The sequence below is a fragment of the Ixodes scapularis genome, unplaced genomic scaffold (assembly GCF_016920785.2).
Source record: "Ixodes scapularis isolate PalLabHiFi unplaced genomic scaffold, ASM1692078v2 PGA_scaffold44__24_contigs__length_19508400, whole genome shotgun sequence".
NCBI lineage: Eukaryota > Metazoa > Arthropoda > Arachnida > Ixodida > Ixodidae > Ixodes > Ixodes scapularis.
The window spans coordinates 9,950,212-9,978,207 of NW_024609873.1; the positions used below are offsets into that span (position 1 = coordinate 9,950,212).

The 27,996-nt window shown below is 45.5% G+C and overlaps 1 protein-coding gene across 1 annotated transcript in view; it reads left to right on the top strand.

Moving 5' to 3' along the window:
- Positions 1-2,372: 2,372 nt before the first annotated feature.
- Positions 2,373-27,996, top strand: part of LOC8028483 (organic cation transporter protein-like) — a 109,472-nt gene continuing 83,848 nt past the window's right edge. The window contains exon 1 of the mRNA XM_040205960.2: positions 2,373-2,389. The gene's annotated coding sequence lies outside the window, so the exon portion shown is untranslated. The remainder of the gene's footprint in view (positions 2,390-27,996) is intronic.

Sequence of the window (27,996 nt, forward strand, 5' to 3'; positions counted from 1 at the left end):
TCGGCGTCGTATGCTCGTTCGTTGGCGGCAGTTGGCGTCGCGACCGCTTGCGCCATCTCTTCTCTCCCGTGCGAAACGGTGTGTTGTTTAAAGACTGGTGGCGTCGCTGCATTTTCATAGGAGCTAAGCCTTCTTCTTTGTTATGTTATGTTAAGTCGGAGTAAACCTTTTCAAACATTTTTTTTTCATTTTTCCTCGGATAATATCGCTCTTTGCAAATTTTACAAAAAAAAAATGCACCATCTGTGGGCAATGCTGCACAAAGTCGTAGCGCGACAGGTTAAGAAACCGAATTTTGCGGTCGATTTAAAAAGCCTGGCATCTCCTTGAATCACCCTGTAGATCGGAACGGGCAGGGGCGACGATTGAATTAACGATCCCTGGGTAGGGTGTACCAGAACTGGGAGTTTTGCTGAAGCGGGCAGGTCTGATCAATGAAGCGAAAAAACTCAATGCTTTCAGAAAACAACGTAAGATAACGTTTACAAAAACGTCAACAACTCACTCTAAACGTAGGTCGTGCACCGTGCAGTCAAGACTGAAAATCGATGTATAATGTGATATCAACAGGACGGCATTCCCCATTCAAAACGCTGAATTACCTCCTCTCTTACATCAAACATTCTGCATAGACCCATGCTTGTTTGTTGTGCACATGCGAGAAAAATTATTCATTTCATTTCACGATGCTTATAATTTCACAGCAAGCCGGCAAAGGCTAGTGGCTGATGGTCTTGGGTTTTCTACGCTAACTCATTGCTTCCCATGTAATATGAAAGGATCTACCCCTCCAAGGCTTTTCTAGGTAATTGTGGGCTTCAAAAGATGAGTAGATCGCACGCACACGACATATCAACGATACGATTTCTGTTGAGGACTAAATTTGATTCGGCCGTAAGTGGCTTCAATAAGGAGACAGTAGCTTTCATGTTTCTCGTGAGAAGAAGAAATTCGAAGCAAATTGTAAAAACATGTATACTGTGGTTTTTGTTTATTATGTTTTCTTATTTAGCAGGTAATTGAGCGATGCATAGATCCGTGCGCTGTGTGACGGCGCAAGCCACTGAGAAAAGGAAGCGCTCACTGCTCCGGTTATCGGTAAATTGTAACGCAGTGATTCGCGAAAATAAGAGAAAATGAACGCTCGGGGTAATAAGGCAAGATTAAAAGGAAAGTGTCTAATGACTGGGAATCCAAGTGTACTTCTGTGCGACCAGGGAACCACAGACTGGTCAATTGATCCATTAAGCTTCCGACTAATGTGTTAGTACATTAATCGAACTAAATTTTCTTTGTCGGCTGAGTTTTCAGTTGGAAATGTCTAAGAAAATTGAAAACGCTTATTTTTTCTACTTGGTGCACATTTTGTGTTTTTTCAGGAGGCGGAATTGTTGTATTAAACGGTAAAACACAGAATATTCTTGGAATCCATAGCTATTTTAAATCTTAAAAAAATATAAGAATATTTTTAATAAGGTTGCCTGCTTTTCTTTTCATGGCTGTGCAGAGTCAATTTTCAAATGGGGCTTCGCATCCTACTATTATTAGAATAATAAAAACAAATGTTGTTTTCACGTTTTTCTAGATATTATCTTGCATGTCAGTGCAGCCGATTAATCAATCAAAGGGTTACGATTAATCGGGTTAAAAGTTTAACCATTAACCAACCCTACAATTGTTAGCATTAATCTCGCTTGATGCAAGAAAGTGGTCGTTTAGCGCGCACCCACGTCTACCTATAATTATTTGAAGGATCGAGTTTCAGCGCCTCCTAGTGAGAGGCGCACGAACCACAGCGGTAGCAGGCTTTTCCATAGGGAAAGGTCAAAAGACCGTGTCGGAAGTATAGACATTTTTCACAAGGCACCGCCACTTTGAATTATCGTCACTTCCAGTATGGGCGAAGACGTTGTTTTGCAGTCGCCACTCCAATAGAATATATTTACCATATAAGCGTAACCGTCACGTATTCTAGCTTTGCCTCCCCTCTATATTTTACTATTTGCAGGTTGAAATGTCTTATTATTTTTTTTCGCGCACATACCGGATATGCCTACGGCTGGGATCGAGAGTAAGCGAAAATAGTCTATAGAGAAGGTCGTGGTACTACGGACGTGTGACACGTGTTTTCTTACTTTACTTTTTACTTAGTTTTTACTTGCATCTTGAAAATACCGCCGGCAGTAACGCCGGCGATAATCGTGTGGAGATGGTCTCTCGTATCCGTGTAACGAAGGACATGGAGACAGTGGGCATCAGATATGCTTGCCCAACAGCTTCCCCCTCCTTATCAGTCTTTATCGCTTTACTACGGCCAGGCGCTGCTTATCCTTCCAGCTCTGGCAGTTTCGTTCTGCTAGCGCCTCGTGTGATCGCCGGCACAGAACGGGTGAGCATACAAGTTTCGCTCGCTTTTCTCCCGAAATAAGATACGCATTCGCAAAATACGGGATGACTGGATGTTTATTGCAACTGTTCACGAAAATCAATCTAGAAGGATAAAGCGAGAGTCATAAAATCTCGTCAAAAACACGCGCATTTTTTTCAAGATACATACAAGATATATACCGTGTTCCAAAACGGAAATCGCCTTCAATGTTCGCAAAAGTATACGGGCGCGAGAGTGTGACTCTCCCGAAAGCATAAAGGTGCACAAGCCCTTGCTCATAAAGAAGCGATTTCGAATGACGCTCTCGCGCATCTGAACTTTCCTTCAATAAAGCCAAACTCATGTGACGTATACATAGAGTATAACATTCCGTTATTCTGTTGACGTAAGCGGAGGGCTTCTTGCGCGGTTTAAGAGTAGCTAGGGGCTAGTTTATGCATAGAGTTCAGCTCATATATATAAAATATTTAGCGGTGTACATATATCTATCTATCTATCTATATCTCTCTCTCTCTATATATATATATATAGGGTGGTTTAAGTCACCAGGCTCGATCTAAAATGGGCCGTGAAAGTCGACGCCTGCACGTAGCAATCTAAACTTTTCGTCAGAGGTGTATTTAACAAGCTTGTACTATTTGAGCGTGTTGGTGCGTTTCAAACAATTAGAAAGTAGAGACACATAACGGACGATACAGAGAGGACAAACTTTCAACTTCAGCTTTGCGCTTGAAAGCGAAAATTAAATGTTGTTGAAGTTGAAAGTTTGTCCTCTGTGTATCGTCCCTTATGTGTCTCCACTTTCTAAATGTATTTAACAACCTTGTTTTTTCTTGTAAAATTACAAAACATAGCTTCCTTTTAGTAAAAAATAAGGTGAAAAAACTTCCCAGGGTCTACGGCGGGCGGCGACGCAGATGACCAAGTCCAGTAGAGGGGTGTAATTTTGTAATTTGTAATTTTGTAATTTTACCAGAAATTTTTAACAGAATTTCTTTTTAACAGAAATTTTACCACTTTGTAATTTTACCAGGAAAAACCGACCAGTGAAATACGACACCGAAGAAACGTTTAGATTGCTACTTGCAGGCGTCGATTTTTACGGTCCATTTCAGATCGATCCTGGTGACTTGAATTACAATATATATATACGTATTTAATGAACCTGAAAATCAAAAGTTGTTGCAGAAAAACTAACGCAATACATCATATTCGAAGTACGAATAGGGGAGGAGCGAGTTGGTTCAGTTGAATTCACTACGCTTCACATTAGCGCAGCTCACGATAAGATCCTATAGAGGCAATCAAGAAGCGCCAAACTTGCATTGCCACGGCGCATCGTCGTCCTTGTGCGTTTGATTTCATTGGGTAAACCAATCACGCACAAAAAAAAAGCTCGGGGATCATGATTGATTCCGTTTTAGTGATTAGTTCAACCGGTGATAGCGAGCTCACGAAGATGACATCACATTTGGCACTGCTCATTGATTGGCTATATCGGAGTGTAGCGTCGCGCCCCGTGTCTGCCCACACGAGCGGGCACTGCGCGTGCGCAGTAAACCCGACTCGGGTGGGGTGAAGTGTCTGCGCATGCGCTGTACCTACAGCAGCGCCACCACAGTCGCGTGACTTCAGAAGCGGGAGATCATGCCGAAGTTACGAGCCGATAGGGGCCATTCCACGAGCGCCAAACATTCAATGGCACGGGATTTGCCATCTTGTTGCGCATAGGTTATAATCGTCTGAACCAGTCGACTAGAGCGAACGTACTCCGACCTTGCGCTTTTAATCTGAGTGTTTCCGCGTCTCTCCGAGTGCGCTCGTATTTCTGGTGGCGCAAAGCGTACGGCTGGTGATAATAAATGAAGATATGGGAAGAGGAGACTGGTTAAACGTGAGGAACAAAACGAGAAGCGACGGACAAACACGAACTTCCAACTGGCAACAGCATTTAATTACACCAAGGGTTTGCTTATATACAGAAAAAGGAGGGGCGGGGGGTGAAAAAAGGGATGGAAAGGAGGAGCACTATGCCGTCAAGGGTACGTTGTTGCTGTCGGGATCGTGGGGGGAGAAAGTTCCGAACTAAGAAATCTTATTTCTTTCCACGGAAAGGCAATGGAAGGGGAACCGATGTTGCCCTTGGATTGACACATGGCGAATGCTTCTAGAATCTCCCGACCATAGCTCGAGGGGTGTCCCCCGATTCTTGTAGTAGAGAGAAGGACGGCCGAGCGGGAAGTACATTGCGATGCGTGTTTGGCGATCGGGTGGTAAAGAACCTCTGAACCGTTGGGGACCGCTTTTCTAACCTCGTCGCGTGCTCTCTCAGGCGGTCGTTTAAGGGTTCTTTCTTCTTCTTCCCGGGGTGTCTTTTTCTTTTTTTAGTCGAAGGTTTCTAGCGTTTTTGACCTAGAAATTGGCATCTCTGTTAGAGCCTGATGGCACAAAAACCTTAATTTTTTTTCTTAAAGTTTTCTTTTAAAATGTGCAATAAGAAAAAAGATATTTCTTTTTTTTCGTCGCCCGAGATTTTTTGTATTAGAAAAGATGCTTGACTTTGGTCTCAAAATGTATCTGTGCGTGACAAAGGCTAGATAGACGCGTTGTGGCATCATTAAGCCTATTATGCTATACTACTCTAAAATCATATATATTTTTTTCGCTATCCGGATGGTGGAACTTGCAATGCTACTGGATTCAATCGGGACTTTAAGTTTTCAGAAATATTTTTTTTTGTCCGCCATCTGCATTTCAGGTTTCTAGAAACAATTACGATTAGATTTACAGTGCATAATGCAGATAGCGAACATTTATATTGGGTTCTGGGGTAAAGTCGTCACTTCGTAAAGCAAGGAAACAAAAATATAAATATTCTAAAGCAAGCAGCTACCGTTACTCGACTTGTCTTGAGTGATGCTATGCGGAGAAACGATATCGTACCCGCAAAGAACTGCTTTTGTGGATTTAGCAGCTCCACCAAACGATTATTCCTTGTACTAATGTTTTTTTTTTTTTTGTTTTTTTTTTACTACGTGACACAGTTCAGTGACGTCGAAACACTGTTTATCATTTATAAGACTTTCGATGAGGGGATAGTTTATTAGGAACCTTTATAAATCTTGAAGTGGTCACCGGTCACATGGTAACCTTTTCATATGTAGGATACACACGGCGGTAGAATATATCCGTTAGGAACGCATTGTACAGCCCCGGCTGTGGCGGTTCTATTTTGGCTTTAATCGACCATTTCGGCGCCGAAACATACACGGTAGAGGGGGGTAGATGGTAGATGGGGTTTAGTTGCGTGCCTGCTAACAGCCAAGTGGCCTGAGCAGCAGTGCACTGTCCTGTATACAGCTACATAAAAGCATGAGATAAAAACACAATCAGGCGAAAATGTCTGTTTCACCGAAAAAGGCATCGTAAGTTTGTTGCAGACGTGTCAATGGGCAAGTGGCCCGCGCACCAAGATAAAACGTGTCTATGCATTTTGATGTCCTCCCTGACGGTACCCGGAACCTCAGCAACATCACCAGCTGGGCACAATCAAGAGAACCACGCACAATTTGACGCAGGAAATGCATGTCTCTTGCAATTCGTCTTTCGTGCAGAGGCACTAGACTGAGGTCAGTGAGCAGGGAATGGTAATTCTAGAAACGGCGGTGGCCGATATATCGGTCCTATAAGATTCTTATAACCTTACGCTGAACGTTTTCAATAAGATTACTATGAACATCGTTACAGAGTTCCAAACCACAGACGCGAACTCGAGGCGTGATCTAACCAATGCACAATACAGACGTAAAAGACATTCAGAGCGACGAAATTTTTTGTCAGCTGCGAAATTACATCCAGTTGGCGAAGCCCTTGACCAAGAACGCGAGAGACGTGGAGGCGAAAATCTAATCTCGAGTCCACAAAGACACCAAGAACCCGTACATAGACAACCCGCAGCACTTTCTCTTCAAATATAGTGTAGTCGAAAACTATGCTCCCCTTCTTCCTGGTAAGGTTCATTACTACAGTCTTTTTTGGATGCAGTTGAAGAGTATTTTTTGAGCACCAATGTTCAACGGAGCGGATTTCATTTTGTATCTGAATACAGTGATTTACATTGTCAACAACACCGAAAATATTAAAGTCATCGGCGAACATTAGCACTTTCGAGTTTCTGATGGAACGTGGTACATCGTTTACAAATATCAAAAACAGGAGTGGTCCAAGGTTAGAACCTTGAGGTACGCCAGATAAAGATGCAAATGTCTCCGACACGCCATTTAAAAATCTAACACAATATTGGCGATTTGAAAGGTAACTTACAAATCATTCGCAATACAAAGTGCCTAATTCGTATTCTTTTAATTTCAACAAGGGTATCTGGTGGTCAACCTTATCAAAGGCCTTGGCCATGTCAAAGTAGACTGTGTCCACCTGACCACGGTTGCACACTACAGGACCACTATGATCGAGAAAAGTAGCTAAGTTCGTCTCCACTAATCTGCCCCTGAGGAATCCGTGTTGCAAAGGCAAAATTTTTTGTTTCAAATATGAGTACAAGCGTTCATACACCATCTCAAAAACCTTTGAGAAGTCACAAAGAAGAGACACAGGGCGGAAATTATTGACATTACAAAGATTTCCTGACTTGAAGACTACTATTACGACTGAAACTTTCCACAAAGAAGGATGAACTCCATACTGTAAGGACAGACTATGTATATGTGTCAGGATAGGTATAAATATTTCAGCACAAGCTTTGATAATAATATTAGAAATATCATCACAGTCATTTGAAAGTTTTGGTTTGAGCTTCCGTATCGAGCACATCACCTCATCATCGGTTACACTGTGTTATACTAAGGAGTCAGCAAAACCCTCAAACTAAAAATCATTAGACACACCGTCGCGTTCCGAAAAGCAAGAACTAAAGTGATTAGCAAATGCTTGGCTCACTTCTTCTGGCTTGCATAAAATCTGATCATCAATTTTTAACACAAGTGCTGACACTATCGTTACTTTGGGCCCGAGCAAAGTTCTAAAAGCAACTTGGTTCTTTTTTAAAATTATTTTCGAAACAGCTGGGATAACGAGCTTCATCTCGAGAATAAAGCTTCTTAACTATTGCTCTGCAGACTGAAAACCTCTGATACTAATATTCCCAATTTGACTTTTTATTGGCTTTGTAGTAATGTTGATTTTATCGCATATAATATTTCAGGACAGATGAAAACCACTTACGAAATTTTGATTTCCTTGAACACTGTTTAGATATGAATTCTCGTATAGCCCGCTGTACAGTTGATGTTACCAATTCGACACAAGAATTAGCTTTCGTAAGATGAAAGAGGCAAGACCAATGATAGCCACGAAGTCGATTGTATACGCCGAGATAATCGCCATGCATATAGATAAACTTGGGTTGTGACTGCTCACGTAGTATTTGAAATGATAAAAAGTAACATAGTGTAAACGGAGGGTGAAAATAATCGACTGGGACAAGCGTCTCGCGTGTCTCTTTCACGTCGAAGACGGGTACATTCGATATGATGAAATCTGAAATATTTCCAGCATAGTTTCTTATGGTATTGTGCTGATGCAACCCGTTAAAATAGATAAAATTGGTCAGGCACTGTACTTTATCTCGTACTACAGCGCAGTCACTCTGGGCAAAGCCGGTTAACCAGTGGACCTTTGGAAGGTTAAAATCGCCGTAAACGTGTGCTTTGTACTTTGAAAAATCAATTCGGTTCTCTAGGTCTGCAAAATGGTCTACGAAAACACAAACATCGGAATTCGGCGGAAAATAATAACAGCCGACAAGGTAGTTTAAGTCATCCGATGTCGGTATTTCCACCCAGACACATTCCATATACGTCTCAAGGTCTGTACGCCTAAACAGATAAAAATCAGACTTGCACGCTATTAGAACACCACCACCGCCTTTAACAAGTTCAGTGTAGTTTCTGTCTGTTCTAAATACTGAGAATTGACTTGGAAAATAAGAGCTGCTAGTGCAAGATTCATTTAGCCACGTTTCCGTCAGACAAATGATGTCATGGTCACTGGAAAGGGCATTACCAAATAATTCCTGACTTTTGGTTCTGAGACCTCTCTTATTTTTATAGTACAAGTTAGTTTTCCACGCTATCATTGGGGGTAGGTTGGACAATATTAGAATCGTCAAAGTGCCATGAAGGCGACAAGTTGCAATAAAATGGACGGAAGACGCAACCAACAGGCCACACCTCAGGCTTGTTCAAGAGTTCAAACAAGTCCTTGTCCAAAGAGACATGGAAAGAGCTGTACATCGGATACCTGCCCTACCAAAAAAAAACGGTTTAAAAATAAACCGGAATGGATCCGGAATTTCAAACCGTCATATGGGCCCCTAAGCAAACCGGATTTCTAGAAACCGTAAAATGAACCGGAAATGCCCAGACCGGAAACCCAACCGTAATTGGTCGAAGCGGAAGCTGAACCGTATCTGGCCAATCCGTAGAGCTTTACTGGAGTGGGTCTAACCGTATATTAAATTGTATCAGGTAACACCGGAATATAATAGAAATAGTTTAATAGTGACATACCTACTGTTTCACCTTCCGATGTGCTGCACCTGATGCTAAAGGCCATCCCTTACAAAAATGTCATATCTAGACTTCTAATAAAAAATACAGATATGGATATATAAGGAATTGGGCAGATATGGACCACATATGCATAATCAGACCGTATCTGGATGGATATAGCCATATCTGCCCAATTCCTCATATACCCTGTATAGACTGCTTTATATGATCCCGTGTTTGGGCCTGGAAAATATAGTACTTACCCCATATAAAGCAATTTTCATGTGATGCTCCTTCTAGCATCACATTACAATTATTGCCATGGGGCAGGTACCTTACTTTCAGGTCCAGACAAGGAATCATATAATGCATTGCTATGAATATCCACAAAATATACATTTTACTGCTATCCCACACTGCCAAACGTGTGTTTATATAGATGCATCGACAGAATAGGCCACTGACCAATCTTTATTGGCCTGGTTCGAAATTTGTGATTCCGACAAATATGTATGCTACAAAGATAAAATGCAGGCAATCGCTAGTAAGGAAATATGTCAATGGACGTCAGAAAATCACAGCCCTTTGGCGGGACTGGTTGTCAAGGGAGCACAGAGAATATGGTTTGCAAAAAAAGTTTTATACATAAAGGCGCCAAAACTGTAAACAAGCACTTCGCCGTTCAAGAAAAAAAATGGTAATATCACACGGACAACCATTAAAATAAAATAAAAATGTAATAGCACAAAGACACCTATTAAAATAAAACAAAAGGAAGGCGACAATTAAGCTGTAAACTGTACGAAAGTTCCAAAGTCGTTGATTCTTACTCACAGGGTCACAGTCCTGATTCAACTCTCCGGTCGAGCACATCAATTTTGACAAGGGCTTGCTTGCTAGCCTCGTCGTTGAAGTCCTTCCTTGCACCGTGCGATGTTCAAAGTCCCCCAGTCGCTCCTCGCTGGCCTTGTTGTTCCGTTCGGTCCCGAAATCATCCCTTGTGATCAACACATCGCACACACACACGCACAAAGACACCATTGTTCGCCGGAAGCAATACAAGATGGAAAGTTCATTACTGCTCCTTGAACACGACGAGGTCACCACCATTTCCCGGACTAGAAAATGACGAGGGCATCATATCTTTAACTAAAACTTAAAGATATGATGAACGCATAAGTAACAAAAACACAGACTAAATCACGAGAAAAACATGAAATAATGAATACACAAATAAAAAAGAATAAAAACACGAAGGACTTACACAGACAGCCACATTTGTTCAATTAACAATGAGGTTTCAGTCTGATAAAAAAAATATTTCTGCTGTGCTAAACGTAATCAATATGGTGAGTAAACTAGGCGACCTTGCGCAAAACAAGAATATTTGTGATCTTATTCAAATGTCATTGCGAATTCAAAAAGTGTGGCTACCCTGCCTAGGTCCTGCATATTACTATTCTTCTGAATTCTGTGTTTATTTTGTGGCTGTTCAGAACCAGGCGGAACTTGGTGGTGCTCTTTCCATTCTGACCTTACTTCGGACAGCTCTGTACCCATAGAAAGAAGCACTAGCTTCTCTACATAACCCCACCCCTTCTCCTTGGAGATACCCTCCGTGTATGCTGTAATTAGAAAAAAAACAAGAATCAGCACACATACACATTATTAGCTACATTGTTTTGCAATAATTTTTCTAAATAGGCCCCTGGCCTAGGACAACACAAGACATTTTGGGGGGGGGCGACAAAAAGATTTGACACAAACGATTTGGCCCACATTTTGCTGAACAGCCAAATCCGCACACTTGACAATTGATGCTTATTAAGCAGTGTGCTTTATGTGGGGTGTTTAAGTGCAAAGCATCCAAAGTGTGTGTCCATCTGCATTTGCACAGTATACGGAAGTGGGAAGAATGCGGCCAGATTGCTGTTTTCACTCCTTGCAGCATATAGCTCGAGGATTCTCTAATTTTGCTTATACAGCACGTTTCACCACACAGAACGTACAAACACAAGCTTGGAGGTCGCACACACAGTCTAAAAAAACGATTACATCGCATTTTTTTCTTTGCACTATAAAACGTTGTGTAATCATAATCATGACATCAATGGGACTACACAAGATTGCATTAAAGTTCCCAATTGGGTTTGTTTTATACCGCACAGCCACTGCCTGTACACAAGTCAACTAGCTCTACACATTCCGCTCAGCACACCACTGCTAGGCTGAATCAGATAAGTCTCACACTTGCCGAGCTTGAAGTACACTCGTGATTTATACGAAGGTGAACAAGCAATCGTCGACTGCTCAGTACTGGGAGCATCATGCAGCAGCTGACTTGCTCTCCTTTTCAAATGTTTTGCGAACCAAGTGTGGTAAGTCGTCTGATAAGGAGAGAACGTCACCACGGATGGAACTGAGCAGTTGACACTCACCTGTTTACCTTCATATCGATCAATTGTCTACCTGGCCGAAGTAGCTAGTCTGTGTGCTGCATAAACGGCTGTATCGAAATCTCAAGAGGACGAAAGTTCAAAACAGGCTTGGTAAGGCTTCACGTTGCAAGTATGCCCATGCAAATTTCACTTTCTAAAACATCAAAATGCATTTCAAATTGTCACCCAAGACAAGCTGCTCTTACACAGCTGTACATATAAGGCAGCTTACCTATCAACAACCTTTGGAGACTGCCATAGACCTGAACCTCGGCCTAGTCGATGCTAGCGTCTGTTCGGCGAGGGCTGCACTGAGTAGAAAGGTGAAAAATGTACTGTAGATTATGTGAAACAAACAAGCAAAAGCAATCCTCGCATGCACAATTCGCTAGAGGCACTGACAAATAAAAATCAGAGGTTGGGTCAATTATGTTAACGCAATATACTTCAAACGCGTACCATGAGTGCTGGCAAAATATTTGTTGCCTTCAATCTAGATAAGCTTGTAAATTTACATGCCAAATGACAAATAACTTAAAGGTTGAAATATATTTCGATGGAACTACAAAAACCAAAGACTAGCTCTGCAAATATGGTGCTATCTAGTACACCATAGATGAGTGGAATCGGATTAGAGCGTCCCCCTTACAAAGACTGAAGCAAAACAAGTATAGAGTCTGCAGTGCCACTACAACAGAAACGATGGTATTGTGATCTCGTGGAGATCAGAGTTCGGAATAAGTGCGACAGGCTTTGGCATGACAAATATGCCAATGTCATTATTCATTTTTGCATATTCTACGGTGACAGTGCAGGGAAACAATCACACACCAGATACTCAGAAAGACAAGCACACGCGCTAAACTTATAGCTCTTGTGTATTCGACTACTTCATTCTTCTCTTCAACGTCTGGATTGACTTTCCAGAACGTGATAAGCAGAAGAAATAGCACGAAATACAAGGAAAAAAAGCAAAAGACAAGACAAAAGAAAAAAAAGGATAAAGAAAACCCTTACAAATCATCCTTCTTACTCACCACTATTGTTTAGATAGAAATTGAAGCTCTTTGGTCGACAGTGCTATAGAGGGACTACTTACACACTTGTCCTTCAGGTGCTCTATTCTTTGCGCTCTCATTATTTCTATCTATCTATTATAAAACAATTTTCAAAATGTGCTACGCAACCACAATCTTGACAGGAGATTCCCAAATGTACAGCGACGACTCGGGGGTTATTATAAAAATGCTCCCTTAAACGATCATTCAAACACCTGCCAGTCTGGCCTACATACTTCTTACCACACTAGTTATGTAGACCAGACTGGCAGGTGTTTGAATGATCGTTTAAAGGAGTATTTTTATAACACCCACCGAGTCGCCGCTGGACATTTGGGAACCCACTCTCCGGATTGTGGTTGTGTAACACATTTTGAAAATTGTTCCGTAATAGTTAAGAGTCCAGACCCATTGTCAAGAGAAATAATGGAAGCACAAAGAATAGAGCATCTGAAGAACAAGTGGGTAAGTAGTCCTTCTATTGTGTTGTCGACCAAAAAGCTCCAATTTCTAACTTAAGGATAGCAGTGAGGGAGAGGGATGACTTGTAAGGGCTTCCTATTTTCGGTTTTTCTCTTTCTTTTTTTTTTTTTGTTCTTTGCTTTTTTCCTTGTATTTTGTGCTATTCTCCTTATCACGATCTGAAAAGTCAATCTAGACGTCGAAGAGAAGAACGAAGTAGTCGAATACACAAAAGTTGTAAGTTCAGCGCGTGTGCTTGTCTTCCTGAGTGTCTGGTGTGCAAATGTTTCTCCGCGCTGTCACCATAGAATATGGTTCATCAACTTACCCAAGCATCCATTCTATCATTTCTGCAACATTAAAAGGACTCTGAAAGTGTGAGCACACCTGCAGGGTGTATTCACGCAAGTCTTGCAAGTGTTGAGTTGTAGGTACAGTGCCCTGGTTGTGTCCATATGCGATATATGACCAAATACCACAAAGACTAACACTGCAAACTTTTCCGAAAACCAATGGGCGCAGTGGCGAGCGGCAAAAATGGTGCTCTTCACCACTCTCGCCGTTTGTTCGCGTGTGTGTGTTGTTACTAACAAGCGCAGCAATGGGAAGGCTCAGCTATTATTGGGAACACTAAATAAACAAATACAAAATACAGATACAACACACAGCAATACTGGATGCAAGTAGTGACGCACTTCTGTTGGGGTTCTGTGGAGTTGGTGAGCCATTTGAAAGTTGCGACGAGTTGCTCGCTGTAGATGAGCAATTTAGCCAGTGCAGTATGACTGCTAGCCTGGAATCAACCTGCACCACGCAGTAGTGATACACGACCACATGCCGGTACGATGCTTATCTAGATCGAAATAGGCAGGGGTGGGGATTGAACCCAGGATCTCTGGGTTCTGCAGCGCAAGCTTTTGTTCCACGTGCTCAGAGCTGATGTGCGCTAGCCCAGTCAGCCACTGATCCCCAACGCAAGGCAACGCAACGTACTTCTGTTGTAAACTCAGCATTCCGCTTACGAATGAAATGCGCAATTTTCCTAGAGGCTTTCATTCCACGTGAGTGGCAACAAAATTGCTAAAGGCCAGCCCATAAATACAGTCTGTGTTAAAAACAATCCTAGCAGAAATAAGTTGCTATTATATTGCTCAATATATAGAGCACCTTACCATGAACAGCCTTGGCAGTCTTCCATCAAGCCAGGACTTCAGCAGGGGAGACTGTCATTTTGTGTCGTCTCAGGTCACTCACATCAGAATGGCGAAAGTGAATGCAAACATCTAATTGGGAAAGGCTGCAGTAAGTATAAAGATGAAAACACAGATTAGAATATATGATAAAAAAACATCATGGACCAACTTGAAAAAGTGCACGCAGACTGGTGCACATTCGCAACTCGATCTATTGAACACAAAAAAAAAAATAAGTAAGAGGATGAGAGAAATCAGAAGGGCTGTACTCGGAGAATGTGAGCTTCAGGAACCGGGGCGTGACGCAAAGATGTCAGGTAGATTGTTTTACAGACACTCTAGAATTAACAACAGCTTTTCCATGTAGTAAAGTGGTGAGTTCAATCTGATTGAACATCTTGAAATATAGCACACCAAAAACAAGGAATAAAGGAGAGGAATACATACACTACATACCGAGTGCAGACTCCCAACACTCATAAATTAGAGAAAAAAAATGCGTTAGGAGCTTTAGCAAAAGTTCAGACAGGTCCAAGTGGGCCGTGCTAATTCATCCATATGCATAATACTGTAAAAACAATTTCCTCGGCAGCTCAGGTAACAGGCGGATGTGCGGACAAATCGGTCGCCCATACTACGAAAAATAAAAGCCTAAAATAATTCTCTTCTATGTTTTTATAGTATCTGCTAATTATTCACGTTTTTCCTAAGGATGTAAACAGTGCATAGGTAGGTGACAATCCATCGTAGATTTTAGGGAAAAATTTAGCTCTCTTTATGTACTAGCCATCCATTTGTTACCTTCACTAACATGAAAAATGTTTTTTTTTTCTTTTTTTAGTCGGCTCTTGCTAACAGGTAAATCAGCGCGTTCCACTTGGGCCTGTGCTCGAGCCCCTACCACATTTTTATTTCTCCCTTCTCTAATTTATGCGAGTTCATTTTGCGCTTGCATGAGGTCTAAGTGTTACTCTCCCTGTCTCCTTGATTTTTTGCGAACTATTTTTCAAGATGTTCAAGTAGTACCAGCTCACCACCTTACTACAATCATGCAACAACTAAAAACAATTACAACTTACACCATTCGCTAAAGGCAATACCAAACGAAAAAACAGGGATTTGGTGAGGTATGTCTAACACTATATACTTATACCCAACAAAATATAGATACCAAAAACTGGCGGGACACTACCTTAATTCAGGACATCCTTGTAAATTTCCCTGGAAGCTTGTAATTAATACTTGATAGCCTCTAAAAAAACAGCAGTATGAAAAGAGTGAATGCTTCAACATTTAAAGCAGTCCTAGTGTTTCTGGAGGTGTGAAATTCGTTGCACGTGCGTTGGATCATACAAAACACGTGCACAGCAAATGATATTTAGAGCTCGAGATTTCGCGAGGTATAAGTGCCGGCGTCAAAACTTATTTCGCGGGCACAAATTTTTGCGATCGAAAGTGGTATCCTATGCTATAATAACCATGGGGTGAATTCATTGCGGCACCAATTTTGGCAATCCTTTTCTGATTACGAATCGCGAAAATGAAATCGTTTGGAGACGACTGGACGGTGGAAGCTACGGGCTTGCTCGATCAATCAATCGCCGCTTTTTGTCGGGTCCATTTCTCCGCACGCAATGGTGTCGGCAATGGAGGGGCACCGCACCGCGGGCTTCCAGACATCCTAGTTTACCAGCAAACAATACGGCAGAGGGAGGCAATCAACACCCCCCTCCCCCATCCTCTTCCGCCTTTGACCCCCACCCCCGTACTTTCCGTCTCCTAAGGAGTTCCGCCGCTACTGATGGACCTTGAGCGAGTACAGTCTCTGCATCGGGGAAAAAAGAAGAAAAACAGCCTCGCGTAACACCATTTGTGCACAATTAATAATACTGGTAAAAGCAAGCGATCTACAGACAATAACAAGCCTTCTGAACGCAGGAAATAAGCTAGCTCTAACGAACAAAGAAACAAACTTACTTCGGATCCCGTGCCACGATCTTGGCTGTTGAGCTGATTTGACGTAGTTCCACGTCTCACAGTCGCTTCCGTCTTTTTCGGACACGTTTGAAACTAAGGCCTACTCCACGGATCACGACTAATGGGGAAAATTTAACCGTTACCCGGTCGTGATCGCAGGCATTCAAACTGTTCATACGCACACGGCCGATACGTTCGGCAAACCGTGAGAAACATAGGCTGTTGATTCGATTGATTGTTTTCGTATCTTCAAAACGTTTAGGAAAAAAGGATAAGCAAACCGAATTATAAAACTTACAAAAAACACAGTAATAATAAATTATCGCGCACGTCAATATTGCCATAATATTATGAATAATTCCTGAACACTTCGCAAAATATTAAATATGAAACTAGGTGTACCTGTTTCGAAACGAATTTAGCAAACATGTATACTTCTAGAAAACGTACAAGTTTAACTCGGCGCCTGTGGCGTAGCGTGTTAACCCCCTGTCTTCCTGAGCGTGCGGTCGTTGGTTCGAATCTCGGTGGGCATCTTATCAAACCTCGTACTTGTGTTAGTTTTTATTATTTGAAATATTTCTTTTACCTTTTGTATTAGTCTTTATTATTTTTAATATTTTTTCCCGCCTTTTTGTATTATTTTTATTATTATTTTAAATTTTTTTTCTCGCCTTTTTGTAGTAGTTTTTAATATTTTAGATATTTTCCCCACGTTTTTGTATTAGTTTTTATGATTATAAACATTTTCTATGCTTTTGCAGTCGTTGGCACCGTTCTTTAAGGTAATGATCACGTAGAAGGTGAAAAAAAAAAAAAAGAGCGACCCAAAGTTTGAACCGTTGCAATGCACAAACCGTGGCCCTCTTGTTTTGCCGGGATAATTCATAACCGTAGGCAAACAGCACAAGTCCTTTCAAAGAAGAAAGCAATGCAATAATAATGAGCATATTGCAAGCAAAATGGGAAAATGTGTAAGTGGTAAAACTGCCACAGTAATGCAGTCGAAGTTTTTCTGAAAGCGGCCATCTTCACCCACTATTGAATCAAAAATACCGTCATTTTAAGGCTGTAATTTAGTTGAGCTCATAGAGCGCTACGTATTAAGCACATCTCTTAATATTCTTACTTCCGGAAAGTAGTATTTGATTTGTTCTGGTAGATCAGTGCTATCCCCCGCGTGCCGCCAGGTTTTATTTATACAGGTTGCGCTCCGCAGTTTTACTTTTTTATTAGGCCTAGACACGTTTTTATTCCTGAGATTCAAGTACAGCACGGATAATTAAACTAGCTATCAGAAATGGTATCGTTCGGCGTTGTAACAATTATTTTTCGTAGCGTCAAGGGGTCACGTTCACAAACCCGGCAGTGTGAACATCCACAACGCAGTGGTGCTTCTCGCTTTTTTGCGTTAAAAAAAGTTTTTATATTCGCGTTCCTCTGATACGGTATGTCGTATAACATAAGCTCTCAAAGAGACTATGGCGCACCGTGAATTCACGAGGGCGCCCATCAAACCATTCGGCCAATCTTGGCCGCGACACGATCACATGGTCGTGTTGCCGCGGGGTCGATCGGGATCTCGAATTCGGCTCCCGACGCGCCGCTTTCTCTCCTAGCCACTGGAGGGCGCTGCAGACGCCCCCGTGGCAGGCGAGGAGAAACCTCCTCGCCCATCGAGATATATACTCGGTGGGGCAGGGGGCGAGAGGCCTCTAAGAACTCCGGACGAGACCGAGACGCAGGCAGGCAAGTGGGTGGCGACCGGATCTAGAATATCGCGGGACGCGAGGCCTAAGGCCTACTTTGTGTTTAGCGTTGGGCTTAACGTGCGGTTGTAAATATTGGTGTAATGTAACTTGTATTTGTATTTTAGATTGAGTGTTTTGTAGCGTTGTGTGTTTTTGTACCAATAAACTGGGAGCGGAATCCCGCTCCCGTGAAAGAACCAGGCTGGACTCGGGTTGTTGACGCCCCACGTTGGGCGCCATTTGTAGGAATTCGCGTACCGCCGCCGATTCGCCGTTTCCCACGTGGTCCGTCAACAACCCGAGTCCAGCCTGGTTCTTTCACGGGAGCGGGATTCCGCTCCCAGTTTATTGGTACAAAAACACACAACGCTACAAAACACTCAATCTAAAATACAAATACAAGTTACATTACACCAATATTTACAACCGCACGTTAAGCCCAACGCTAAACACAAAGTAGGCCTTAGGCCTCGCGTCCCGCGATATTCTAGATCCGGTCGCCACCCACTTGCCTGCCTGCGTCTCGGTCTCGTCCGGAGTTCTTAGAGGCCTCTCGCCCCCTGCCCCACCGAGTATATATCTCGATGGGCGAGGAGGTTTCTCCTCGCCTGCCACGGGGGCGCCTGCAGCGCCCTCCAGTGGCTAGGAGAGAAAGCGGCGCGTCGGGAGCCGAATTCGAGATCCCGATCGACCCCGCGGCAACACGACCATGTGATCGTGTCGCGGCCAAGATTGGCCGAATGGTTTGATGGGCGCCCTCGTGAATTCACGGTGCGCCATACTTTTTGGCCGGGCTGACAGTGCCCATCATTCTGGGACGGGATTTCCTGGCCCACACCGGCATCATCATTGACGTGGCAAGTGGCGGGTACCGAGAGGGTGCACATGCACCCCTTTCAAGTTTCCGAGAGCACTCCATGGGGGCCATGGCGGCAGCGCTGGGAAAAGCGACAAAACAGGAAAGAACCGACCGCGACGACGCCATGAGTCATCCAACTCCGAGCTCCGTCGAGCACTGCGACGGAATGGGCCACCCGTTGGCCAATGCCGATGGACTGTCTCGACCAGAGCGAGAGAGGTTGGCGGCTTTGCTGCACAACTTTGACGAAATGTTCACCGAACAGCCGGGCTGCACTAAGCAGGTGCAACATCGCATTGAAACTGGGGACGCACGCCCTTGGAAGTCCAATCCGCGTCCTGTGAGCCTGGCGAAGCGAAAAGCGATAGATGCCGCAGTCGATGAGCTCCTGAAGTCGGGAATCATTCGCCGGTCATCAGGCCCCTGGGGATTCCCGGTGGTTTTGGTGCCCAAGAAGAACGGAACATCGAGACTCTGCGTCGATTATCGGCGCTTGAACGCGGTGACCGTAAAAGATGCGTATCCATTTCCGAGCATCGAAGAAATCATCTCGAATCTGGGGAAGGCGAAGTATTTCACTACCCTCGACGCAAGCAAAGGCTACCTCCAAGTGGAGATGAGCCCGGGCGACGAAAGCAAAACTGCATTCGTGTGTCACCGAGGCTTGTTCGAGTTCACTCGGATGCCGTTCGGATTAACAGGTGCACCGATGACATTTCAGCGGTTGATCGACGGGGTGCTCGGAGATGCCAAGTGGCAGCACGCGCTCGCGTACCTGGACGACATCATTGTGTACTCGGAAACTTTCGAGGACCACCTTCGTCACCTCGAGGACGTGTTGCGCAAACTGCGGATCGCCGGCCTCACACTTAACCCGACTAAAGCCCAAATTGGAGCTTCTGAGATCAGCTTGTTGGGATTCCGGATCGAGAGAGGAAAAGTTTCCCCCGACGCGGACAAGTTGCGGGCGATCTTGGAGTTCCCTGTCCCTACCGATGTCGGGGGAGTGCGCCGTTTTCTCGGCATGATAGGATACTACCGAGCCTACATCCCGAACTGCGCAGCCATGCAGGCACCCCTCACGCAATTGCTGAGGAAAGCGGCTCCCTGGAGCTGGGAGGCGCCGCAGGAGGAGGCGTTCCTCCAGCTGACCGAGGCCTTGGCGCGTACAGCATCCCTCAAACTGCCAGACCTGAATAGGCCCTTCACGATCCAGACGGACGCCAGCGACCAGGGACTCGGCGCGGTGCTCTTGCAGGAGACCGAGGGAGAGATCCGCCCGGTGGCATTTGCCAGCCGGGCGCTGAACCCGGCAGAGAAGAACTACACGGTGAGTGAGCGCGAATGCCTCGCCATCATTTTTGCCCTTAAGAAGTTCGATCATTATGTCGAGGGGACGGAATTCACGATCGAGACGGACCATATGGCCCTCGCGTGGCTCTCCCGAATCAAGGAACCCGCCGGAAGACTGGCGCGCTGGGCCTTGACACTGCAGAAGTACGAGTACCGAATTCGGTACCGGAAGGGCACGACAAATGTGGTGGCCGACGCGCTCTCCCGCGCACCCGTGGATCCCCCACCGCGCGAGACAGCAGACTGCGGAGGCGGGGCCATCCCCCGGGAGACGGGAAATCCCGTCTCGAGCTCCGCTCGCCGCTGTGGCGGCGTCGCGCAGCTGGCTGAGGCGATTACCTCACTGGGACCGGCGTTCAACCGAACGGAACTGTTCGAAGCGCAGCAACGCGATTCTTTTTGTCGCGCTATCTTCGACCGGCTCAGGCAAGAGATGGATCCTGACCAGACAGGCGGAAAGACGCTGCGGCACTCCGGAACACCGAGAGGGCCAAGTGCCACCGCCCAGGAGTCAGACATTGAAGCAGGTGAGCTGGAGCATTACCTCATCGATGGGGACGGCGTCCTGCTGCGCTACTTCCCGGAAGAGAGCGATTCAAGTGAGTCGTTCAAGACCGTGATTCCCCGCGATCTCAGAGTAGCAGCGCTGCGTCACTACCACGATGCGGACGGTCACGGCAGTGCACCGAAGTCGTGGCATAAGCTGCGCCGTTTCGCTACCTGGCCGGGTATGAAGGGGCAGCTGTGCCGGTATGTCCGGAGCTGCGCAGTGTGCCAAGAGCGCAAGCCCAGGGGGGGCAGACCACCCGGCCTGCTCGAGCCCATCGTGAGTACGCGGCCATGGGAGATCGCGGCCTGCGACTTGATGGGGCCCCTGCCGCGGTCCAGCGGAGGCTATCAACATGTGTTGGTAGTGACCTGCCACTTCACCGGATTCGTCGAGATGTTTCCAATGCGGAAGGTGACAGCCAAGGGAGTCCTGAGCAGGCTGTCCGAGGTCTGGTGTCGCTACGGGTTCCCCGAGAGACTGGTGAGTGACAACGCCTCGATATTTTGCTCGAAAGTCTTCGCGGCAACCTGCCAGGCCCTCGGGATTAAGCATTGTAAGACTTCGTGTTACCATCCCCAAGCAAATGTGACCGAGCGGCGGAACCGCGACATCAAGCCGCTGCTCGGGGCGTATGCTCGTAAGCAGCGGGACTGGGATCTGCACTTGGATTCGATTTCGTTTGCATTGCGGTCCAATCTCAACCGCAGCACTGGGTTCACGCCTGCGCTTTTGAACTTCGGCAGAGAACTCTCTACGCCGACCGATGCGGTTCTTCGCCCGCGACAGAGCGCGGCCAGAGCGGTGCCCTCGCACGAGGATTTCGCGACGCGCACAAGAGAGCGACTGTCGCGGGCGCTGGACGCCGCCCGCGGAAACAGGGCTCGCGCGCGGGCGGAGCAGAAGAACACCTATGACAAAGCGCACCGCGATGCGCAGTTCGAGGTGGGCGACACCGTTCTGCGGCGAAGTCACGTGCAGAGCGATGCGACTAAGTTCTTCTCGGCGGCGTTGGCCCCCAAGTGGGTTGGCCCCTTTGTCATCGATTCCAAGAAGTCTCGACTGACATACACGCTGAGGGACCAGAATTCTGATCTCGTCCGCGGGACAGTTCACATCGGCGAACTGAAACCCTTTTTCCCCAGAGAAGGGGATGAGCCGGTCAAGCGGCCGCAAAGGGGCATTCGCGGGCACCAACGATCTCAGGAGTTCCTGGGACCACCGCGGCACAGCTACAACACGCGTAGCCGGAGGCAACCCGATGGGATCGGAACCTCGTAGAGTGCGTGGCCCGGGAAAGGGAAGAAGAGGGGGGAACGATCCGAAATCGGCGTTCCCGGCATTGTGTTTTTGTTTTTCTTTGTGGGTGGGGGAGGGATGTCTCGGAACCCTCAGTGTTAGTTTTTGTTTCTTGTTTTTGCTGTGGAATGTTTTTCTTTTTTTTTTTTTTTTGTGCGGCGTTGCTGTTGGTGTTGGGGTACTGCTCCCTCGCTGGGCGCGCGCCTTGGACTTCTCCCAGCTTATGCGTCATCGGCCCTGCGGCTGCTGCCTCGAGACGCGGCTCGGTGTGATCCTCTCCTGGGAGACGATGAGAGGATGAGTCGCCGTTTGGACGCACACCAGCTTGGGCTGAACTCCTCGTCTTCTGGCAGTGTATTCCCCGGCAGGAACCACAGCTTGGGGAGCCTTGTGGGACGTCCGCGACGCCACGCAGGACGCCGGTGTGCAGTTCTCATTGACACTGGACTTCCAGCCCCGCATCGTTCCGGGAGGGCGGTCGCAGCTGGGTCGCAACCACAGTCCCTCTCCAGTGCACCACTCCATGGGGGGGCCAGTCTCATGGTGGCCAGGCACACTGCTCAAGGACCCAGTTGCCCCGGAGGTTGCCGCCAAGCCGAAGTCGACAAAGTCTACTGTGAGGTGTGCGGTGGCCGCGCACCCCAGGTCTCGGGCGAACTGATGGACCTCAGTGAGGACGACCCATGGGACCAGCGGTGTGTGTGTGCGTGTGGGGGGGTCTCCAGGCCAAACCAAGCGACGGTGTTCCCAGCAGCCTAGCCGTATACGTCTGAATTCCGGCGTACTTCGATTTTAGGAGAGGGGAGTATGGCGCACCGTGAATTCACGAGGGCGCCCATCAAACCATTCGGCCAATCTTGGCCGCGACACGATCACATGGTCGTGTTGCCGCGGGGTCGATCGGGATCTCGAATTCGGCTCCCGACGCGCCGCTTTCTCTCCTAGCCACTGGAGGGCGCTGCAGGCGCCCCCGTGGCAGGCGAGGAGAAACCTCCTCGCCCATCGATAGATATACTCGGTGGGGCAGGGGGCGAGAGGCCTCTAAGAACTCCGGACGAGACCGAGACGCAGGCAGGCAAGTGGGTGGCGACCGGATCTAGAATATCGCGGGACGCGAGGCCTAAGGCCTACTTTGTGTTTAGCGTTGGGCTTAACGTGCGGTTGTAAATATTGGTGTAATGTAACTTGTATTTGTATTTTAGATTGAGTGTTTTGTAGCGTTGTGTGTTTTTGTACCAATAAACTGGGAGCGGAATCCCGCTCCCGTGAAAGAACCAGGCTGGACTCGGGTTGTTGACGGACCACGTGGGAAACGGCGAATCGGCGGCGGTACGCGAATTCCTACAAGACAGATATCGTTTGGCTATGGGAACATTTGAAATATTTCTGTTAGAATTAGATAATCGTAACTACCACAGAAAACAGTTGATTCCTGCCTGAAATAACATATTTTCACACTCAATTTCGTAGCGTCAACACAGCTCTTACTTTTCTAGTCTCGGAAAAGTAATGTTTATTATTGTTTTTGTAACTGAGAGCGCGTGCTCAATAATGTCAGGTTGTTTGTTTGTTTTTTTCATTTTTTTCGCTCCGTTATACCATTTTTATTTTTTATCAGAGCCAAACACGTGTGTATACCACTGGACCTTAAGTATAGTGCATTAAATTAAACTAGCTTCCTGAAAAAAGTAATGCTCGGCGTTGTGAAATTTATTCTTCGTGGCATAGGCAGTCATATTCTCAAATTCTGGGCAGCAAATTTTCTTCACCGCATTGTTTTTTCTTACGTTTTCGCGATGAAACACGTCAGACTTGCCATGCTGGGATAAAATGCCCTAGCGTCGGTCGTCATTTAGGAAGGATTGATCAAAACAAACATTTCCACTCGCTATTCATGAATTGCCGCAGTTCGCCAGAATCTCAATGACCTGACTGCATAATGAAAAATTTAAAAAAAAAATAAATAAAACAATGCCGGTCAGTAAACGGATCTTCCATGACGGGGCTCGCCAGTTTGAACAGCAAAGCGCCGATGCCGGCCAGTCACTGAACTTCCATTTAAATACTGGCCATCAACGGATATATTAGCTTGCACTTCACAAAATACTTTTAATTTTGTGATTGTTTTCTGTTCACATAAATTCTGGATCACGTTAATATGAAACATACACTTAACACCAATGTCAAACCTCTCACATTTTTTTCTTTCTGTGCTGTTACAAAATTGTCAATAGCGGCACGCTGTAGACTAAATTAATACCAGGTTTTCTTTTCCGCCAGCTCTGCATGACGGTAAATTTACATCGTTTCTTCATACTGGCTACTGCATGTCTGGAACATCGGTGGTTTTGATAGAACCGAATTGGATGGACATATGAGAATTCTAACTTATTAGTTATTACACTGAAGGCGACACACACTGATACATGTAGCGATGTAGGAGTGTGACAGATTTAGAAAAATAGACTTTTTTATTATAAGCACGACCACTGATTTCAACTAAGTATCCTTAATCCTAAAGTTAGATTGAACGGAAATATATTACCAGATGCACCACTCGCTGAAAGTAACTCTCTCAAATTGCCACGATATTTCATGATCTCTCCTCCAGGTCATACGTGAGAAAAACTTTTTTTTTTTCGGCTAATATTAGTTAAAACCGGTTACCTGTAAATACTTTACGGTTACGGTTACGGTTACGTAGTTTTTTTTTTGTAAATTTCAAATAACAATTTTGTTCCGATTATGGTTACTGGAAATTTTCGTTCCTAAATGGTTTTCAGTTTCGGTTACGGTTACGGTTCGAGTCCCTGCTTTGCGTACCTGTATTGATGAAAGCCCTTGAAATTGCCTGCATGTGCACCATAATAAAATGTTGAACATGCAGGCATAAACAAGGAAACCGCAGGAAAGCTCTCAAAGATACTAAAATGACACTTTCCGATTGTGTGTACATCTAGCTGTGGCATCAAATTAGTTCTTGTTTTCGTTTGTGGTTATGTGGAGAAAATTATGTGAAAAAAGTTATTTGACAGTTATCAAGCAATTTTTTAGAAAAATAATTCAAAATAACAAAACGTAGTTTAAGCATAATAATGAACAAGTAGTACAGAGTGCATAGAAAAAGCTAGATGGAATTAGATGGCGATGACTTGCGCAAAACTCGCCTAGATGTTACTTTTTTGGCACCGCGTATCAGTTCGATGTCTTCTGCGGTCTGAGCTGTGATCGACGCAGCCCGTACGGTATCGGGATGGTTTGTTTCAATGCAACTTGATATTTCAACCATACGCATGAAAATCTTCGGCATCAGGCAGCTGATCCGATTTTCTTTTGAACAAGATATGGCAAAGTATGGTTTGTGCAAAGCGGATATTTTCAGTCCAGACTTTGTCCAATTTGCCTTTTAACGAAAGTTGGCAAGGAATGGTTTGTTCGAACCACATATTGTGTGTCTAGAATTCCTTCAATTGTACTTTTAACCGGATTCCAAAAATCACAGTTTTTGCGAACCGATTACGAAAATCATGGTTTGTGTGAGCCGGAATTTGTCTGTCTGGAATTCCTCCAAATTGACTTTGAAGCGGATTAGGAAAATCACGGTTTGTGCGAACCGGAATCTGTCTCTCCGGAATTCTTCCAATTCGATTTTGAACCGGATTAGGAAAATCACGGTTTGAGCAAACCGGGAGTTGCCAGTCCGGAATTCCTCCAATTTGACTTTGAACCGGATTAGGAAAATCACGGTATGAGCGAACCGGAATTTGCCTCTCCGGAATTCCTCCAATTTGACTTTGAACCGGATTTTAAAATTCACGGTTTGTGCGAACCGGAAGCCGCTTTTCCGGTATGACTCCGGTATGATTTTAGTCCGGATTTCGCTTTCCGGACTAATTTCAAACCGTTATTTTTGCTAGGGTGGTTTTCAGTTTGGTGCACACAACAGTCTTGTGCCCAACAAGCCCTGCCAGAAGTCCTTGCACATCCGACGCTTCGGTGCCCGCAGCCTGACGGGAGACAAAGAGACCTGTCACTGCCCATGATCTCGGGCGGTCTTCAGCACGGACTGCTTAGCTGTGCCGACTGTGGTTGGAGGCCTCTGCGTCTGCCTCTGCGGGTCGGATGAGCGGTGCACGACCGTACGTTGATGACGACCAGGAGACGTTTGTCGAGCATGGCACTTCGGTAGCGGTACGCCAGCACGCGACGCACTTGTGCCTGCAATAACAGCTGATGCGAAGCTACGCGTGAATGGAGCTGGGCAGTCGCTGCCATTGGGCAGTGCTGGGAATTCTACACTCCCACAGACACAATCCCGCTGGTCACGCACCGAGTCACGAAGCGAAATGTTTTCCACTCGAAGCTCCCGCACTTCGCTTGTAAGCTCTTCCAGTCGTCTCGCCATTGACTTAATCAACTGGATAACACTTGCAGAAGAATTACCATTGACAGCGTCTGCAGAATTCAAAGCAGCCGCAGAATCCTCGGGGAGCGTGATAGCGATGCCGGCATCGCTGATAAGCTCCGCTGTTGAAGGATCCCGTCGCTTCATACACTGATTGCATTTGTACTTGGTGTTTCCGGATTCCATAAAGAAATTGTATTCATCGGCTTGAACGTTTATGCGCTTCCAATAAAAGCGCATTTTGCAAGATGCACAAAGGCAAATATTGCGACCGGCCACGAATCGGATGGGAGCGGCGCGCACATGCGTGCGCCTCGGCAGCCGTCTTGGCGATGTAGAAGTTGGAAAGGGCTTCAGGGATGCCCACTCACGTGTCCCACGCGGACGCGCCGCCAATTACTACCAAAGTTATGACGCGCCCAGGGTGAGATGCGCACCTGAAATCGCCTGTGAGACATATTTATATAACAAAAACAATATTAAATTGTACAGCAATATTTGTAATCTAAATATTTTAGGGGACATATCGCGCTTCTCATTTTGTATTAATCTCCAATAAAATTTCCTGCAAAAATAACTTTTTCCGCTTGTTTTTACGCAATAACATTCTTTCGAATAGCTTATAGGGACCACAGTAATGAAGAAGATTGATCCGCCATCTTGGCGCCTCGAGGCTGGGAGGTTGGGTGCATTTTCGGTACTCGAGAAGCATTCAATTACTCACTAAAGGGTGGCGCTTTCATCGAGTTTAGCTTAAGGTCACTCTATACTGAGAAAGATACCGCCAAGCCTTTTTTCCCTCGTAAAATCCTTCCCTTTCCTTCTCTCTACGACTCTCCCGCGCTTCCCTTTTGACGCTAGCGCCCCCTAGGGAACCCTCTCTGTGGGACGGCTCGGCTGGTTGCCGCTGGAAATGCTGCGGGAATGCGCGTTTCTCGATTGTTTTTAGCTTGCACGGCTCTGTTTTCTCCAGGATTTCGAGTTTGTGATCTCGACGCTCTATTTACCTATGGGTATGTCTTTTTATTGCCGCACTTTTAGCACAAGCACGTCAGTTCTTTGCTTTTTTTATGCTTCAGGTGCGCGTCAGATTACGCTACTGGTTTAGCGTATGCTTGGGTCATTTAGTTATTCGGGATCCTAGGCTATGCTTCACTGAATGAACATTTATTTAACAGATTTGAACTTCTTAACAGAAACCCTAGACATCATTCCTCCGTGGTCTGACATTTGGGCGGTAGGGCGAAGTGTTCTGAGCGCTCCTCCTTACTCTTAGAAAAAAGGGTAAGGAAAGCCCGCCCTAAGGGGAGGAAGGGTCTTGTAACCTATGTTCCTTTAGAAAGGGAGAAACTTTAGTCCCTGAAGCAGGGGAGCAAAGTTCCTCCGTCGCTTGCATCTCAATATGGCGCCCTCAATCGAGCAAATCGAGCTCAATAATGCTTAGCGAGGACGCTACGTCTCTTGTACGGGACGAAAGGAGCAGCAAATAAAAGCGTAACACGAGCTTTCCGCGAACTCTGTTTATTTCCGAAGCCAGGTTCCCCCGCAGGTACAGAAACTTACGTTTCGAAAGCAGTTACTCAGACTTCCCGTCGTCAGTACTGCGGTGTTAAACGGAGACAAGCGATACCCAGTTACTTCACGCACTTCACGTCTTAGCTTTGCTGTTCCTCGAGTCACAAGTCTTTCGCCAACC